This window comes from Macaca fascicularis, chromosome 6 (genome assembly GCF_037993035.2).
Source record: "Macaca fascicularis isolate 582-1 chromosome 6, T2T-MFA8v1.1".
In the NCBI taxonomy this organism is placed as follows: Eukaryota; Metazoa; Chordata; class Mammalia; order Primates; family Cercopithecidae; genus Macaca; species Macaca fascicularis.
This window is the reverse complement of record NC_088380.1, coordinates 39,724,228-39,744,082: the sequence shown is the minus strand read 5'-3', so window position 1 is coordinate 39,744,082 and position 19,855 is coordinate 39,724,228. Positions and strand designations below refer to the sequence as shown.

The 19,855-nt window shown below is 38.0% G+C and overlaps 1 protein-coding gene and 1 long non-coding RNA gene across 5 annotated transcripts in view; one reads left to right on the top strand and one right to left on the bottom strand.

The window, feature by feature from the left end:
* Positions 1 to 2,558: 2,558 nt before the first annotated feature.
* Positions 2,559 to 6,370, bottom strand: LOC135971268 (uncharacterized). The gene is made up of 3 exons (XR_010587348.2): positions 6,156 to 6,370; positions 4,568 to 4,661; positions 2,559 to 2,909 (listed from the first exon to the last, which is right to left on the bottom strand). It is a non-coding gene; the product is annotated as an uncharacterized lncRNA (long non-coding RNA).
* Positions 6,371 to 6,511: 141 nt separating this feature from the next.
* DAB2 (DAB adaptor protein 2) overlaps positions 6,512 to 19,855 on the top strand; it is an 82,849-nt gene continuing 69,505 nt past the window's right edge. For all 4 annotated transcript variants that reach the window (XM_073993355.1, XM_073993359.1, XM_073993354.1 and 1 more), the window contains exon 1: positions 6,512 to 6,600. The gene's annotated coding sequence lies outside the window, so the exon portion shown is untranslated. The remainder of the gene's footprint in view (positions 6,601 to 19,855) is intronic.

Below are 19,855 nucleotides of genomic sequence, written 5' to 3'. Positions count from 1 at the left end.
GGCGCGGTGGCTCACGCCTGTAATCCCAGCACTTTGAAAGGCTGAGGCGGGAGGATCACGAGGTCAGGCGATCGAGACCATCCTGGCTACCACAGTGAAACCCCCTCTCTACTAAAAATACAAAAAAATTAGCCGGGCGAGGTGGCGGCGCCTGTAGTCCCAGCCACTCGGGAGGCTGAGGCAGGAGCATGGCGTGAACCCGGGAGGCGGAGCTTGCAGTGAGCCGAGATCGCGCCACTGCACTCCAGCCTGGGCGACAGAGCCAGACTTCATCTCAAAAAAAAAAAAAAAAAAAAACTTGCTGTAGTTTGGGAAACGTGACAATCTGGCATTCCTGCCCATAAACCATGATAGCGATTTTATGTTGTTCTTAACAGTTAACTCTTAAAATGCTACCTCATTTATATTGTCATAAGCTGATTTTTTTTTAAAGAAAAAAAAAAAGCCTGCTTTTAAAATCCTTTTGTTGTAACTTCTAGATATTTGTTTAAACATCTCTGTTCATGCATTACTGCAAAGCAGTATTGATTGAATTCTGACTTGAGGTTTGGAAAAATTCAGAATTTATCCGCACCCTTGACCTGAGAATGGCATAACAATACATAAACTATTCTTACATGGTTCTAAGATTTGGGGTCCCTACCACTCACACAGTTCTACTACTATTTATGGAATCTGGATCACATAATTTAGCCTTTCTGGGTCCTATCTTATTTATGCAATAAAAGTATACAATAATTAATTTTAATAGTTCTTTCAGTGCTAATACGTTATGTGCCATAATATAACATAACATTAGAATAAGTAAATATTCCTCTTTTTGATGATAAATTTCTGAAGGCGGAGGCTGTCTGTCCCTAGTGCCTCAGACCTTCCTATTTTTGAAATGTATATATGCTGAAATAGACTTTAATGTCTTACTCATTAAGTCAAAAAGGTGTTCAAATCAGCTCCTTTTCAAATACTGCATATTCTTTGATCACAATGTCACACTATGGAAAAGCAGAGTAGATGGAATATACTGGTAGAAGATGACTCTATTTCCATCTAGATATATTTCTTACCTTCCCTGTATGATGAAGTGACTTCAGATTGTTACCCTGTAAGTCTGGGATGATGGTGAGTCAGGAGACTATGGTACCAAGCTTGCCAGAAACTGAACTGTCAGACCCCCAAAATATGTCATCTTCAGTCCTGGTGAAATGTGAAGTTGAATCCTAAGTGATTTTAAATAGATGTTGTAACCTTTGCTAGGTGATATAACCTGTCCTCTATTGATGGGCCTTTAGATTATTTCCAATCTTTTTAATGCAATCAAGGCTGCAATGGACACTCTTGAATAAATGCCTTCATAAATACATTTAAATCTGTGTGTATAATATGTATCTGACCTTCAGATGGTGGCCATATAATCAAGATGTATGAGGCTTTTAATCAACTCACAAGTGACTATCCAAAGGTATTTGGGATACATATAAATTCCAACCAAGGCCAGGCCATTCTTCTTGTCGGCCAAATGTCCTTTGAAGTTGTGACTGAAAAGAAAAAGCCATGAGAAAATATTCGGTTCCAATTCATATTATTTTAGTATTTGTAAGAATTAAGTATGGAAGTTGATTTAGAGAATGCAGGATTCCATCAAGTTTTACAACCTTTGGAGGTAGATGGGTAAGACAATCTCTGTCCTAAAAGAAAAGTTAAACCTGTCAGATAATCAGCCTGGAAGGGAGACACAGAGCTATTCCAAGGACCCTGGACTTTGGCTTCCCGGGGTAAGAGGACGAAAGGACCAGTCTTCAAATTACAAAGTCACTGTTTTAAGTTCTTAAGTAGGGCTCAGTATGCTCTGTCAGAATTCTATGAATGTCTTTACTTAAATCTTTAGATGTTATGAAACCACAATTTCCAGCAGGGTAAGTAGGCAACTCTAAAAATGATGGAGATGACATAATTCCTTTAGTAGCTAAACATTAACCCTAGAAAAATTTAAAATTAAATACAGGAATGTCTAAAAGAATTAGAACAATCTTATTGATGCTTTTGGTCAAGTGCTATGTCCATATTTGGTAATTATAAAACATTAGTAATGTTTAAGAGAATTTTGCATGTTAAAATGAGAGATGAGCTGCATAATTACAATTTAAAATGCATAACGAACTAATTGATGCAGACTTGTGATTTAAACTCAGATACAACAATGTCTATAAAAGCTTTGAAACCCCGTCACTACTAAAAATACAAAAAAATTAGCCGGGCGAGGTGGCGGGCGCCTGTAGTCCCAGCTACTCGGGAGGCTGAGGCAGGAGAATGGCGTAAACCCGGGAGGCGGAGCTTGCAGTGAGCCGAGATAGCGCCACTGCACTCCAGCCTGGGCGACAGAGCGAGACTCCGTCTCAAAAAAAAAAAAAAAAAAAAAAAAAAAAAAAAAAAAGCTTTGAAATATGAAAGAGGATTATGCTTCACTGTGTTTATGTGCTTTCCTTTAAGATATTTAAAAGTATTAAATACTTTGGGAAAGTTTTTCAGTTAGACAACTGACACACTTAAAAAGAATGTTGAGTATATTAAATTTACAAAATTAGTTTTTAATTGTACGAAGGAATTTAGTCAATTAAGTGCATAAATATTATTACACACATTCAAAATTCTCCTAAATGTGGTTACTAAAATGCTTTAGATTTACAAATAGAATAATAAGATCAGGAAGCTGCATTTAAAAATTGTGAGAAGCGGGTGAAACTGTGTGTCTACTAAAACTACAAAACATTAGCCGGGCGTGGGGGCGGGTGCCTGTTGTCTCAGCTGCTCGGGAGGCTGAGGCAGGAGAATGGCGTGGACCTGGGAGGCGGAGCATGTAGTGAGCCGAGGTTACCCCACTGCACTCCAGCCTGCGCAACACAGTGAGACTCCTCAAAAAAAAAAAAAAAAAAAAAAAAAAATGTGAGAAGCAGTTTTTGGATTTTTAACTTTAATGAATTGATTGCTAAATTTTTAACCAAAAGTTAGCCTTTGAATAGTCTGTTCTGTATACAAAAGTCACTTTGAGGACAAAATTATTCACATTTAATAACTGACACTTGCACTATCCTCCCCATATCAACTCAATAGGACTAATAATTAAATTTTTAAAATAAGCTCCTACATATAAATAAGAACAATCTGTTAGAAAAATTGGCTACTTTGTATAAAAATAAGACACAAATAACCAAACAATATGAAGTTATACTTCACTCATAATTTAAAAAATTATAAAAATCAAAAGTATTATCCCATACAGTGTCAGCCAATGAGAGTGCAAAGGTGCAGGCTCATGTGAAGATAAGAATGCAAACTATATATGCAAATTTTAAAATGCATATATTCTTGAACTTGATACTTCCACTTCGGAAATTTATCATATTTGTGTCGTATGGACATATTTGAATGTGTTCACAAAGGCACTTATCCAAGAATGTCCACTGCAGCATTGTTTATATGAAAAAAAAAAAAAGAAAAAATGGAAACAATCTAAATGACTATGTCCATAGAAGATAGGTTAAAAAGAAAATTATTAAATCCATGCAATGGCTTACTACACAACCATTAGAAAGAACAAAGTAGTTTGCTGTGTTATGATATAAAAAAGCTTCTATTACATTCATTGAAAAGGTAATAATAAAGCCAAGTACAGGGCAGTTTTATGATATACTTCCAAAGTATACTGGAAAGAAAAAAATAATGTATATGTGTGTGTGTGTGTGCATATGCATAGAAAATTTCTGGAAGAATATAAATACACAGATGACTCCTAAAGGTGGCTAACTGTAAGGAAGGTATATTAGTTTGCTCCAGCAAACTAATAACAAAGGATCACAAACTGGCTGGCTTAAAACAACAAAAATTTATTCCCTCAGAGTACTGGAATCTAGAAGTGAGAAATGAAGTTGTTGGCCAGGTTGGGCCCTTCCAAGGGCTGGGAGGGAGAATCTGCCCCATGCCTCTCTTCTAACTTCCGGGAAGAGCTGTCTATTCTTGGTGCTCCTTGACTTGTAGATGCATTGCTCCAATCTCTTCCTCCACCTTACAACCGTCATATTGAATTAGGGGCTCACCCTGCTCCAGTATGACTTCATCTTAACTAATGATAGCTGCAGCCACTCTGTTTCAAATCCAGTGATGTTCTGAGGTACTTGGGGTTACAACTTCAACATATCTTTTTTTGAAGGACAAAATTCAACTCATAACAACAACAACAAAAAAAGGCCATTCTAGGCTTTGGATAAAAGTCTAAAAATCAGTTAATAAGAAAAGATTACTATTAAAGTAATCTCAGCATGATTAAATGTTATTTATGGTCCTGATCCCGTCTAACATAAATATTTAGAGAACAAATACCATGCCATATAAACTGATTGTCCAAAATTCAACATTTGGCATTCAATTGATTTTAACGATGTTTCTCTCTCATACAGAAGATTTCTTTCTGGTTCAAAATAATTGAAATTAAAACCCAGTTTCCCTCAGACGAGATTTTCATTGCATGGAATCCCATAGTTGGAAGGGCCCTTAGAGACTTTTTAGTGTATACCTTCAACATTTTGTCAGTATTTCCAACGAGAGGCCCAGACTCTCTTGAACACCTCTAGGAATGAAAAATCACTGCTCCCTGAAGCAGGATCATCCTGATGGTTAGAAAACAAATACTCAGTCAAATTATGTCCTCCTACAATTTTCACCAATTTGTCTTTGGTCAACCATCTGAGCCTTTCAAGATCACATATGTATTACATATATTATATATGTGTATATTACGTATACACAAAAATAAACAATACATATATTTATATAACTTATATAAACATATCGTATATATATTTTTGATATGATAACCACTGAAGCATTTGGGGACACCTTCTTTTGAGTTCTATACTATGTTTTAGCTGAGTGGCAATTATAACCCAACTTCTTGTTAGAGGTAAGTATCAAAAATCAAAATTACAGACATAAGATTTTAATAAGAAAATACCCAATATAAACATAAGTTCTACAACTTTGCTTTGAAGACTTGTCTTATTTCCAGAACATAATAATTTCAGAAAGAGATACATTCTTCTGAGAAGAATGTTTAAGAGATATTTCATGTATATAAGGAAGAACGGAAAGCCTTGTAAATAATAGGGGAAATTTTGTGGGAAATTTGCCCAAGAAATCCTTTAGAAAACTTAAGTGCTCAAGGCAGCTTGAACAAAGGCATAGATTCTGTGTATGAAAGGGTTCCATAAAGTTGTGACAAATTGTTCCATTCACAGTTACCCTGCCAGATTTTGTCACACAGTATGAGAGACATTAATAAATATATGTCAGCCTGTTATTCCTTCACAAAACACTCCCTTCACCCAAATAAATAGGCTTGTTTGAGGCTACAATGGCCATCTTTGTCTAAGAAACATTCATTCAATTTGTAGATACATGTTGTTTGCTTGAAGCACCAGTTCACACAAAACTCTTTATACCTGGGAAGAAACAACAGTGATTTCTCTTCAGAAATGTGAAACATCTCTAGAACTCTCAGAAGTGCTGTTGGAAAGTATAGTCATGAGTTGCTTGGTCTTTCAGCAGCTTTCAGAAAATCAAACTGAATGTACACTGTCTTATAAAGATGAAGTTCTAGTAAGACAAATTGAGTTCAGTATCAAGGTAATTTTGCCACCTAATTGTGAGTGAGATGGCTCTGAAAATTAAATGTCCGGCCTGGCGCGGTGGCTCACGCCTGTAATCCCAGCACTTTGGGAGGCCGAGGCAGGCAAATCACTTGAGGTCAGGAGTTCAAGACCAGCCTGGCCAACATGGCGAAACCCTGTCTCTGCTAAAAACACAAAAATTAGCTAGGCATAGTGGCGGGCGCCTGTAGTCCCAGCTACTCGGGAAGCTGAGGCAGGAGAATCACTTGAACCTGTGAGGCGGAGGTTGCAGTGAGCCGAAATTGTGCCACTGCACTCCAGCCTGGGTGACAGAGAGAGACACCGTCTCAAAAAAAAGAAGAAAATCAAAGTCCACATTTACTCATTTCCTTCTTCCAGACACGAGAAAGCAGAGTATTTTTTGTTATCTCTATAGTTTAAAGAAAACATTCTAGGATAATTAAGGCCTTTGTAATGGTTTATATTAAGCGTTACCTTGATTGGATTGAAGGATACAAAGCATTGCTTCTGGGCTTGTCTGTGAGGGTGTTGCTAGAGATTAACATTTGAATCAGTGGAATGGGAGAGGCAGATCCACCCTTCATCTGGATGAGCACCATCCCGTTGGCTGCCGGCACAGCTAGATTAAAGCAGGCAGAAGAAGGTACAATGATCAGATTTGCTGAGTCTTCTGGCCTTCATCTTTCTCTGGTGCTGGAGGCTTCCTGCTCTCCAACATCAGACTCCAAGTTCTTAGACTTTGGACTCTTGGACTTACACTAGTGATTTGCCAGTGGCTCTCGGGCCTTCTGCCACAGACCGAAGGCTGCCCTGTCGGCTTCCCTACTTTTGAGGTTTTGGGACTTGGACGGATCCACTACTGGCTTCCTTGCTCCTCAGCTTGCAGAAGGCCTATCGTGGGACTTCACCTTGTGATCGTGTGAGTCAGTTCTCCTTAATAAACTCCCTTTCATATATACATGTATCCCTATTTGTTTTGTCCGTCTAGAGAACCTTGACTAATATAGCCTGAAAATAATTCACAGTGGAGGTAGAGAGAAATGCATCACTTAAAAAAGAAATATACCTTCACAGCAATATCCACGACTGGCTTGAGATTGAAAGCTAATAGACGATCTGTGAGCATATTAATGATATATCTTCTGAAAAAGCAACACTCAATCATGGACTTCTTCCCTTGTATTTAAATAGGATTTTCTTACCAGGAAACAGTTGATTCAGTTCCTGGTGGTGAGCAGTTTATCGCCAAAGGTCAGTTTACTCAGCATTAGAGGAAGGCATTATTATCTAGCCGTTTCTAGAGTTCATGTTTAAAAAATGGTTCGTGGGCCGGGCGCAGTGGCTCACGCCTCTAATCTTAACATTTTGGGAGGCCGAAGCGGGTGGATCGCCTGAGGTCAGGGGTTTGAGACCAGCCCGACCAAGATGGTGAAAATTAGCCAGATGCGGTGGCAGGCGCCTGTAATCCCAGCTACTTGTGAGGCGGAGGTTGCAGTGAGCGGAGATCGCACCATTGCACTCCAGCCTGGGTGACGGAGTGAGACTTCATCTCAAAATAAATAAATAAATACATACATACATAAATACATAAATAAAGGTGTGTGGATTACTTCTCCATTTTTCTTCATTTTGGGGACAATTTTTGTAGTTACTCATGGTTGTCCATAAGTTAACAAAGTTCAAGAGTAGTGAAAGCAAGGAGTTTATTTAATTAAAATCAGGATATCAATTAAATTCTATTTTTGGCTGAACCCTCTGCTCATTGATCTGTTCCATTTAGTACTGCAAAAAGCCACAGACAGAAATGTTGCTTATCTGGAGATATATACTATTAATGTGCTCAGAAATTGCCAAAAACAAATATTTTTAGCACAATTAAGACTCTAATATTACTATAACCTGTCTTCCCTAATTTTCAGTCATGGTTCAGTGGTAGGTTTTTTTTTTTTTTTTTTTCTCCTTTGGACTAAATGTTACGCTATTTTTCTAAGAAATATTTTCTAAATATTGTCCCTCACTTGATTGTATCAACCAGAGTTGGTTTGGAACTGGGTTTTGCAAAATCAGGGGTTTTACCCAACAATGGTTAATTTGGGCTTCGGTTTTGGCGTCGTGGCCTATAACAATGTGGACGGTTTCCACTTTCCAAGTTTTCTTAACTGACTGGTGACGCATCCTGAAACAAGAATCCCTGTTTTTCTTTTCAATAATTTTTCCCCTTCTGACAGGGTGGCCTGTGAAACTGAGTTAAAACATGTTATTTCAGTGCCATCGACAATGAGTCAAACTAACCTTTTGCCTTTACCACTTACTTTGTCATAAACCTGGGTAGGAGTATGGGGGTAAGAAGCTTTGTCACTTTGCAGTCTACCTTACTAACTGGGAAAAGAAACCATGAGTTGCCTACACTGCTCTTGTTCTCTTTCCACAGCTCTGTTCCCAACTTTCTCTCCAAGCCAAGAAACTTTGATATCTTTCTGTTCTTAGAGTTCTTGCTCCTCACACCCTATAAATCCAACGCAGAACTCCAATTCTGTTTTATTTCTTCACGGACGTGTTATGGCTATATTTTTATGTACTATAGTTCATTGACTCAAGACTCTCTTGACGGTAAAACACATCATTATTTTCCTACCACCAAGAAAGCTGCCATTTAAAAATCTGTGCATGCCATCGAATGTATGATACATTCCAATTTAAGATATTAAAATAGGAAAAAAGTTATCTTAGAATTGATGAACTATGTGATTTGAGGCAAAAAAGAAAAGAAAATACTTTAAATATTTTTACAAAGGCATTCACACAACCACTGACTTTCCCCTATTCTGATCTACTGGTTATCTATAGCTCTGCTACCTCTTCCTTCCCTTAATTTTTTCATTCCAAAAAAATGTGGGATGCCTCCTACATGGAGGCTCCATGGTACTTGCCAGAGACAAACAGTAAATAAGAGAAAGACTTTATGCTGGGGAAGCTCCCATTTTGGGAGTAGATACAAAAATGGACTAGAGAATGACAGTAGAGTGACTGTCACTATATTAGTGAGAAGTACAGAATTCCGTGGGAGCACAGTGAAAAATGACCTAACTCGGTCTTCTGGGGGTTATGAAGAGCTGTCCAGAAAGGTAATGTTTCAGCCAAGATCTCAAAGATGAACAAGGAGTGTTAGCCCTTCACAGGGACAAGGCAGGTGAGGAAAGGAGGGAGGGTATCCCAGGTTAAGGAGACAGGAGGCAGCAAGATAAATGTCTGGGCTGTTCACTGACAAATGCACAACGTTGCCTAAGATTGCAGGACAGAAAGAAGTAAGGTGAGCTAAAACCAGCTCATGCGTGGACTTGTGTGCTGTGCAGGAAAATTCAGAATTGACTGAGGAAATTGATGACTCAGAGAAGTGCTTAAGCATAAAATGAAAAGATAAGTTTAGCCCTTTATTTAAAATTTTTAAATTTTGCTTTGTAAGAATAAGATTAATCATGTATAATAAAAAATTCATTGAGTAAGAAAAGGCTTATCATGGAAAACATTAATTTCTGGCTCCAGCCCCCTCATCTTCCATGTCTGAATGATAAGAAATCATCTTTAGTTCTTTCAGTTGTTTTTTTCTTGTAGTTACCTCCATACTAATTTTTAAGTTATGTGGGTGGTTCTTCTTGACATGATAAAACCCTTTAGCTTTTTCTCTGAACAGTTTAAGATCAAAAGTTCAAAGATGTACAAGTAAAGTTTGTAGTAATTAGGGCAATAAAAAAAGCCAAAAGTAACAGAAATACATTTTCAAAAGTAAAATAAAAGATCACAAACAACTTGGAAGTTTTGCAAAATATTTTCCAACTGATTCTTGTTTATTATTGCAACTTAAAATAGAGAATCGAGGCATGCTGCTAGTTTTTAATTTACAACTTCAGATATTATCCATTGATTTTTAAATTTTTCTTCCTATAAAATTTAACTCTTATATGTCACAGCAGGCACCTCTCCATATCATCTTAATATTATTAAAGCACTATTGTTGGCTACATAAATAGTGTTCTTTAAAGTGTGTATAAGTGCTCCAGCAGATAAGTCATCTTCTTATTTTCTTCTCCTGCCCTGGGCAGTTGCCACAACAGAAATACTTTGCCATACTTCTCACTTTATTCATTCCCTGGATGCCTCCATCAGAAACACCTTCATCCTTGTTCTATAGGATGTTTATGGCAGTTGATCTCCAGACCCTACACGGGAATGTCATCCTAGGAATTCTCTTTGTCAGACAGATTTTATTCACATAATAACAACTTAATGGGGTATTAAGGGAGAGAAAGGATAAACATGAGTTCAGTGCCTTCTTTAACTGAATATATATATATATATATATATAATTTTTTTGGGAGATAACATCTAGCTCTATCACCCAGGCTGAAGTAAGTCTGGTGGCACAATCTCGGCTCACTGCAAACTCCTCCTCCTAGGCTCAAGTGATCTTCCCATCTCTTAGCCTTCAAAGTAGCTGAGACTACAGGCACATACCACCACACCTGGCTAATTTTTGTATTTTTTGTTGAGATAGGGTTTTGCCCTGTTGCCCAGGCTGGTCTCAAACTCGTGAGCTCAAGTGATCCACTCACCTTGGCCTCCCAAAGTGCTGGGATTACAGGTGTGAACCATCACTCCTGGCCTTTGTATACTATATTTTCAATTTAGATTTGCAATGTTTTAGTTCAAATAATTCCTTTGTTTCATGTATGAAATATATATATATATATTCTGAGTCATGCATTAATAAATATTAGAGACATAAAGACATGTATGAGAGACATTAAAAACAGAACATTTGAAGCAGAGCTATCCTGTAAAACAGGAGTGTATGACCATATTTCCTAGCTAACTCTTATGCTCTGTTTTCTTGTATTTTTATAACATTTGTGGCGTTGATCAAAGTTTCTAAAGCCATAAGCTAAAATAGAATAGTAATGTCAGAAAAACTTTCCCCTTGATCTCAACTTTCTCACTTGGTCTCCCTGAAGTACTTTCACCAATACTTCAATGGATTTATTTATAAAATTTCAGACTTAGACAAATGTTTAATCTAGATAAAGGTCAAACCTTTCCCCTCTTGGCTCAGGAGGACATATTTTTTACTTTTTTAAATTTAGCACAGCATAACAACACCAACAACTACAATTTTAAAAATCCTAACTTTGTGGTAGGCTCAGTACATGAAATCGGTACTCAGTATTTTTTTGCCCAGTTGTTTGAATTCTTCCTTTTTCCTTGTAATCTTCTAGCAAATGCACTGTGCATGGGGCAATATCTGGAAAGACTGTCAAACACCACATAAAAAAAATAATGTACGTGTCCTCTTCAAGGAGGGAGCAGGTTTCATTTTAAATGTTTTGATATACCGGCCAGGTGTGGTGGCTCACGCCTGTAATCCCAATATTTTGGGAGGCCGAGGCAGGTGGAATCACTGGAAATCAGGAGTTTGAGACCACCCTGGCCAACATGGTGAAACCCCATCTCTAATAAAAATACAAAAAATTAGTTGGGCACGGTGGTGCACACATGTAATCCTAGCTACTCGGGAGGCCAAGGCAGGCTGAAGCAGGAACCTGGGAGGCAGAGGTTGTAGTGGGCCGACACCACGCCGCTGCACTCCAACCTGGGAGACAGAGTAAGACTCTGTCTCAAAAAAAAATAAAAGTCTTGATATACCTTTGGAGTGGATGATAAGAACGTGAGGACATATAAAGACCTGAGGTAAGAGTGATAAAATGTCAGCCAATCACTAACAAAGATTTGGCAGTGGCAGAGAGGGGAGGGAGCAAACAAAAGAGATTTCTAAATCACTTTTCACATGAAAAGAATAGGAATTGAAGGATGGAAGAAGTGTATGGTTGGGCAAGGAAGCAAAGAATAAGAATTATAGGAATGTCTAATATTAATATATATGGCAATGCATCACTTAACAATAAGAATACATTCTGGGCATTGTTAGATGATTTTGTCATTGTGCAAACATCATAGCGTTCTTACACAAACTCAGGTGACACAGCCTATGACATACCTGGGCTGTACCATATAACCTATTGCTCCTAGGCTACGAACCTATTCAGCATGTTACCATACTGAATGCTGTAAGCAGTTGTAACACAATGGTAAGTATTTGTGTATCTAAACATAGCAAACCATAGAAAAGGTAATGCATTGTGCTATGACTTTATGATAACTCTGAGGTCCCTAAGTGATAGGAATTTTTCAGCTCCATTATAATCTTATGGGACCACTGCAGTATACGTAGTCTGTCATTTATTGAAATGTCATTATGTGGTGCATGACTGTATGTCAAAATAAATATATTTGTATTTTAATCTGTCCTAAAATATATTTGAAACATTTAATAACTACGTGTGTGTATATATATAAATGTGTATATATATGTCAAAATATATCCCATTCATTTTCACACCTTCAGAAAGGACTGCTCTAGGCACACAGTCTTGGTTTAGGTGGGTTTCATGTAAAGGCTAGGAACTGATCAAGGAAGGATGTTGAGTTTGATGTGGTGCAAAGCAGAGATGGCAGGCAAGTGACGGCAGAGTGAACCATGAACTGAAAAAAATAATCAGCAGAAACAAGAGATCCAAGCCAGCAGTGGCCAGGAAAACTATAAATCATCTCCTCTTGAGAATCTTCAGAGAGACAGGAAGAAACTCAGGGTTCCCACTGTTAAGTTCAGAGTACATCGGCTGACATCTGGGTTAGTTTTATGCAAGGTCTCTGAGCCTTGAAAAATGCAAGCAAAACCTGAAGCTGTCTAAAAAAGATGGAATTTTATAATGTGTCAGCTTTTGATGAGGACCAAACAGAAAAAGTATTCAACCTAAGTAAGGACTCAGTAGAATACCCTTTGCTGAATGTCCCCTAGGGTAAATTTTCTTGGGGCACGGAGAAGGTACTGGAAAGGAGTCTGGACCACACAAACCTCAGAGTTTTTGAAGATTCGGAGAGGCTATAGTTCTAGGAGCTGTGCAGACCTGCACCATTTCAATTTTCCTCAAATATAACGAAACCAATTTAACGTATAATGCCTCAAAGGTTTCTTAGCAAAGTTCAGCAATATCACATGGTAGTCCCTATTCCTGTTCAAGCCAGTGATGGGGAAATGGAAGTCTTGCAAAAACTATTCCAGTATTTCCTGTTGGATAACCTCTGTTGGTCTCTAAAAACACCAAAAGGAGAAGTCAACTGAATCCAAAGTGGCAAAGCTTCCAAAATCAGGGTTGACCAGGTTGAACCATCAGGGCCTGCCTCTTACAAAGACATCTCCTCCTGGTCAAGACTGAATTTTCTTTTCTGTAAAAAGGGCCAATATGCTAAATTATTGTCAGAATTCCTTTCTCATAAGCAGCTTCTGGGCACTTGCATTGTAATTCAAAATGCAATCTTTATTTTAGGGAAAAATCAGTAAAACGGGGCCACACTAACCTGTCATTTTCCTCTTCTATTTTGAAGCTCTCCATATGGGAGTTAACCTCTCCCAAAAAAGCACTTGGAAAATTCCCGGTTAGGCCACTTGCTTGTTTTGTGAATGATGTTTGTGGTTGGCTATAACATATATAGCATGCTTTCTTCTTATTGCTGCCTTCTTCATGCATGTTTTTGTTATTTTGGCATTTTTATGGAAGTGATTAAATATTTGGTTTTAAGCTGGTGTAGAAACTGTAGAGATGGGGAAAATACTCCCTAGCTGAAATCCAACATACACATACCCATACAATCATAAACACACATACATATGCATGCAACATTCCTAAAGTATGTCCAGATAGTTTTGGTTTGATTCAGCTTTTTCTTTTCTTTCTTTCTTCCTTTCTTTCTCTCTCTCTTTTTCCTTTCTTTCTTCTTTCTGAGAGGGTGGAGGGAAGGAAATGAAAGGCAATATGATTTCCTTTTCATTTTGGGCTTGTTGCTAATAGAAGCAGCATTGTTTGGATGTCCAAAGCCCCTGCTTTCTACTCAGAGTTAAATGTTGTAGAAATGTTTTTTTCAAGCCTTATTCAGAATGACTGAAATATTTTTGTAGGGCGTCACCTTCCAAGCCATCATTAATGTTTTCAGTTTGAACCACAAGTAGTACTGCTATGGTAGCTTTTATAGGAATATTCTTTCCCCATCCCATCTCACCTCCCCCAAAAACATAAAGCTAAAGTAAATCCTGGTATTAATATTTAGGATAACAATTCCTGACACACTGATAGCATTTAGTAAGCTCTAAAAAGTATCCATAAAAAGCAGAATGTTTCTTATTCTATTAAATCAGGTTTATGCAAGGTTGTATGATAAAAACTAACAATTTTAAGAGAAACCCTGTTTTTGATTATTGGAAAAATTCAACTTCTGTTGACACTCAGAGAGAGGCAAGTATGAAAGAATAAAGTTGGGACTCATGCCAGAATAAGTTTTTATGAGGAATTCTACAGCTGTTAGAAGAGTAAAAACGTCTATTTAATGTTTCATATCTGTTGGTAGACTTAGTAAGAGAAAAAATTGATTCCATTTAAATAATTCTTAGAAGTCTTAATTGGAATATCTGGCTTCATTGCTATATAATCCAGTAGTTTAGGCTGCATAATATTTATGTTAAAATTGAAAGGAGATTGTATGTGGATACATATTAAAATACTCTATTTATATATTTATATATATTTAAAGGCATCTGGAGAACACTTCCTTTTTTTTTTTTTTTTGAGACGGAGTCTCGCTGTGTCGCCCAGGCTGGAGTGCAGTGGCCGGATCTCAGCTCACTGCAAGCTCTGCCTCCCGGGTTTTTACGCCATTCTCCTGCCTCAGCCTCCCGAGTAGCCGGGACTACAGGCGCCCACCACCTCGCCCGGCTAGTTTTTTGTATTTTTTAGTAGAGACGGGGTTTCACCGTGTTAGCCAGGATGGTCTCGAACTCCTGACCTCGTGATCCACCCGTCTCGGCCTCCCAAGTGCTGGGATTACAGGCTTGAGCCACCGCGCCCGGCAGGAGAACACTTTCTTCTCTCTCCGTATTTTTTGTTGATAGGAGACATAAACCAATCATCTAATACTGTTATTCTTAAATGAATCAAATCTACTTTCAGTTTCATAATGCCAGTTGCTTGCGGGGGGTACATTTATTTCAACTCTGTAGACATACTGTATACTCAATGCAAATAACAATATCTTCTCTATGTGGTCCTTCATATGTAATTTGGAACTGGGCTAAGAAATAAGCTTTGCCAATAAGCTCTCTAAAAAATAAGATGATCTCTAACTCAGAGCATTGTCAAATTATTTGCAATTTAAAATCATTTTTGATTTACATAAATCGGTTGAAAGCAAAAATCTGATTACGTCCAATCCTCTTTTTTATAACAAAAGTATGTAATGACAGCTCTCTTAAAAATAGAGGCATTTCTATGATATTTCTGTCATGATTGATTTTATCTCTTCTATCGTAATATGCAGGACAGATATTTTTCAAATCAAAAGAGTGCCACACATTTTTTTAATGTGTCATTAAATTAGACATTTGGAATTAGGAATTAGTCATCTACTATAGAACACAACATAATGGGTATGCCAATATTGGACATCAGGTCAATGCTACACCAATCTAGGTACGCTCTATTAGATGGTAAAAGCATATTTTCTATTAAGGAATATCAAACCTCAGCCTCTCTTGTTATGAATGAATTACACTATGGTTTCATTTCCTCATTATCATTTGTGTTCATTAGTTAGCATCTTCTATTAGGTTTTAAGAAGATCCATTCAGTTAAATGACAAGTATCTCTACTCACTTATTTAGTTAACATAATACTTTTATTGTTTTAAAAGTACTTGAATTTTTGTTGTGTTCAGACTTACATGTCAGTTCAGCCTGGAGACTATTCAATTAAACTGAATACTATAAATTCTCTAAGAAGATTATTTCAGCCAAAAATGTTTCCCAATCCGAAAGGTAAATGTTTTACTAGATTTATATCAGATTTCACTTTTTTTGTAAATAGTACTTCTATGATAGCCCTACCTCTATTCCCTTGGACTTTATTCTGGGTTTGCCTTGAAGGCTATATCTCTTTCTATGAGTTTTGCTCAGAACTGCTACAACCAGTGGGCATTCCTCAGCTAAGAAGAACCAGATGGCCATGAAGAGATGTTAATGTTCCCCTTCACATCTCTTCTGGGCAATCCTTCATAGGGCATAGGACGTACTGCTACTCCGAGACTTAACAATAATCCAAATAACCAAGGACAGTTGTCTTATGTCGATGGCAGTTATAAACCGAAAGGACCTTACCTTTCTGTAGCAAGAAATCGACTTATTTGGGAAGCAAAAGCCCAGACAAAGTTGAGAACTAAGTTGTACCATATATTACAAATGGGGCAGGTGCGGTGGCTCACGCCTGTAATCCCAGCACTTTGGGAGGCTGAGGAGGACAGATCACGAGGTCAAGAGATCGAGACCATCCTGGCTAACACAGTGAAACCCTGTACCTACTAAAAAATAGAAAAGACTAGCTGGGCGTGGTGGTGGGCGGCTGCAGTCCCAGCTACTCGGGAGGCTGAGGCAGAAGAATGGCGGGAACCCGGGAGGCGGAGCTTGCAGTGAGCCGATATCATGGCACTGTACTCCAGCCTGGGCGACAGAGCGAGACTATGCCTGGCCTGGGCATTGTGATAAGGTCTAATGTTGAACAGAGGATGGTAAAAGTAACTCAATTGATCCTTGACCCTGGAAAGTGCTCCTCCAGCCTCCAGATGCCTGGATCTACCTCTGGGGGTGGGGAGAACCGGGGAAACAAAGCCAAACTCCCTCAATCATGAGGTGCTATGATATCGAGTCTGAATTCTGAGTTTCTACGTGCTGAAATAATACCGTTTTTTCTATAAAACAACTTAATGTAGGAAGCTGTCTGAGACAAATCATAGAAATCCTAGAGTGAGGTTATGACTTGTCTGTAGCACCCACAGGTAATCTAGCAGTAACTGGCACAAGGCAAATGAATGAATGAATGGATGGATGGATGGATGGATGGATGGATGGATGGATGGATGGATGAACTCCATGGGGCACCTAATGGTGGCAGTGATTGTTATTTTTCTTTGCTATAAAAATTTTCAAATATAAACCAAAATAGAACTGTGTATTGAATCTACATATAACCATCACTCTGCTTCAACAATCTTGTTTTGTCTATTCCTTCAATTTTAGAGGCGAACTAGGTTATTTTTAAAATCTAAGGTATCATATCGTTTCACCCATGAATACTTCACTATACATCTCTGACTCACAAAGATGATGCATTTACACACTTGATAATAATTTCTTATCTTCTAAAATGTCAATTTCTCTGTCTCAAAAATATTTTTTGAACAATTGATTTGTTCGAATCAGAATCCACAAGACTCACACACAACATTGTGCTTTTTTCTCTTTTTTTTTTTTTTGCGATGGAGTCTTGCTTTGTTGCCCAGGCTGGAGTGCAGTGATGTGATCTTGGCCCACTGCAACCTCCGTCTCCTGAGTTCAAGCAATTCTCCTGCCTCACCCTCCTGAGTAGCTAGGACTACAGGCGCCAGCCACCACACCCAGCTAATTTTTGTATTTTTGGTAGAGACGGAGTTTCACCGTGTTGGCCAGGCTGGTCTCCTGGCCTCAGGCAATCCACCCTCCTCACCTCCCAAAGTGCTGGGATTACAGGCATGAGCCACCGCACCAGGCAAAATTGTGTATTTTTTTTAATCTCTTAAATGTTTGTAAATCTATAATTGTCTTTCTCATCCCACTCCATTTTATTAATGTCATTGAATTGCTGGAAAAATCTGGTCATATGTCCCATAAAAAGTACCACATTCTGGATTTGACTGACATGGTTAATGGTGTCATTTAAGCAAGTCCTCCACCTGTGTAATTCCTCTATAAAGGTAACCATATTTAGAGGTTTGATCAGATTCAGTTTACTTCAAGTGAATTTTGTTGCTGGCTATGTATTTCCTATTGTATCTCACAGGAGTAATCTTTCTAAACATACCAAATGGCAGGAGTTAATCTGGCCTGACTATATGCCAAGTATAAAATGTAGCAGGTCTCTATTTTGGACCTACTAGAAATCAGATCCTCAAATTAAACAGTATTCTCTCTCTCTCTCATTTGGTTTGTTTTAATGTATCTGTGTTGGTGCAATAATAAACTATAGGCAGCAACTATTTACATGCAAATATTTTCTCAAACTGGGGACAAGAACAAGAGTGTAAGTTGGGCAAGTTTAGCTGGCATTCCCCTTATTAGAGGAGGACTGTCACTCATGCGTGGATAAACATTTCCAAGTTGGAAGAGTAAGTGAGAAGGGAAAATTAAATCGTGATATTTGGGAACTACATTGGTTTGCTGATAGTCACAGTCAGTGAAATACATTGCATAAGAGAACCAAGAATCAGTTAGCTCTGTCAGTTTGTGATAAGTGCTATGGAGAAAATGTAAATTGAAGAAGAGGGATAAGGTACTAGGGCAGCAATTTTAAATATAATAATTGCGTTAGCTTTCTAGGGCTGCCCTAAATTACCAAAAAGGAAATGATTTAAAAGAAATTGATTTTCTTGCACAGTTCTGGAGAATAAAAGTTCAAAATCAAGATGCCATCAAGGCAATGCTACCTCCAAAGGGTATGGGGAAGAATCTATTCCACGCTTCTCTCCTAGCTTCTGGTGGTTTCCAGGAAACTTTGGTGTTCATTGGGTTACAACTGCATCACTCTAACTTCTGCCTCCAGCTTCACATTGCCTTCTTTCCTGTGTATATCCAAATTTATCTTTTCTTAAAAGGACACTAGTGATTAGATTTAGGGTCTACCCTTATCAGCATGGCTTCGCCTTAACTTGAGTACATATGCAGAGACCCTATTTCCAAATAAAGTTACATTCACAAGTTCCAGGCAGAATTTTTGGAGGACACTATTCAACCCAGTACAATGGTCAAAAATATTCTCCATGACAAAGTGGCATTTGAGGAAATATCTAAAGCAGTTAAGGGATGGGACCTGAGCAGTCATTCATCGGGAGGACAGTCCAGGCAAATAGCAAGTGTGAAGTTCTGAGATATGAATGAGCCTGACATGGTTAGAGAACAGCAAGATGACCAGCTGGCTGGAGTGAAGGAAGTGAGGGGAAGATCTGTATGAGCAGTTGTTAGAAAATTAAGGTGGGGTATGGGAGGAGCAAATCAATAGAGCCTTGGAGGCCATTTGTAAGGACTCTGGCTTTGCCTCTGATGCAAACGGGAGTTACTGAAGGGTTCTCAATAAAAGTGTAACATTACTGGATGTATTTCATGAAGATCACTGGCTGTGGGAAGGGTAAGAGCAAAAGCAGTTAGAGGTTATTTCATTAATCCACGCGAGAGGCAATGATGGCTTGGGCCAAGGTAGTAGCAGTGGAGATAGTGAGACACTATCAGAAAATAAAAATAATACATAAAAATATCTCAAGTTTTTTCCATCAATACTTATCTGCTATCTATCAAAGTCTTTGTCACCTGTCAGTATCCATTATCAGACAATAAAAGCAAGTCCCAAAAGTTTAAGAATTCTTTTCATGAGAAAATTTTAAGAAGAACTTGAATGCTTCCTTTGTTCTTGTAATTCACAATGATAACTACCATAGGACCTGCTATTTGCCAGGAATTTATTTTACATTTATTATATTATTTAATCAACAAAATAAACCTGCAACACAAGCATGGTTTTTCATTTTTGCAGATAAGAAATTTAAAGTTCAGAGAAGTTAAGTCATTTATCCGAAGCCATATGACTAGATAATAACAGAGCCGGGATTCTAATTTATGCATGCCTAATTCAATCCTATAGTATTTCCATCAAGCTATAGTGTTAATTATGAAAAAAAGTCATTATTCTCTGATCATTGTGGTCCAGATTTTTAAGCATCATGTTCTAGAGAGACTTCATTTAAGAATCTTTACTTGTAAGTAGTCGATTAGTCAATTTGACTAATTGAACAGGAAGATGGTGGAAAGAGACTCTTTAGTAGTCAAATGTTAGCAGAGAAAGAGACTAGCACATATCTCATAACCAGTGGTGTGTGAGAGCCAGTGCTGATGCTAATAAGAGCCAACTGTCCTCATCTTTTTCCAACTCCACAGT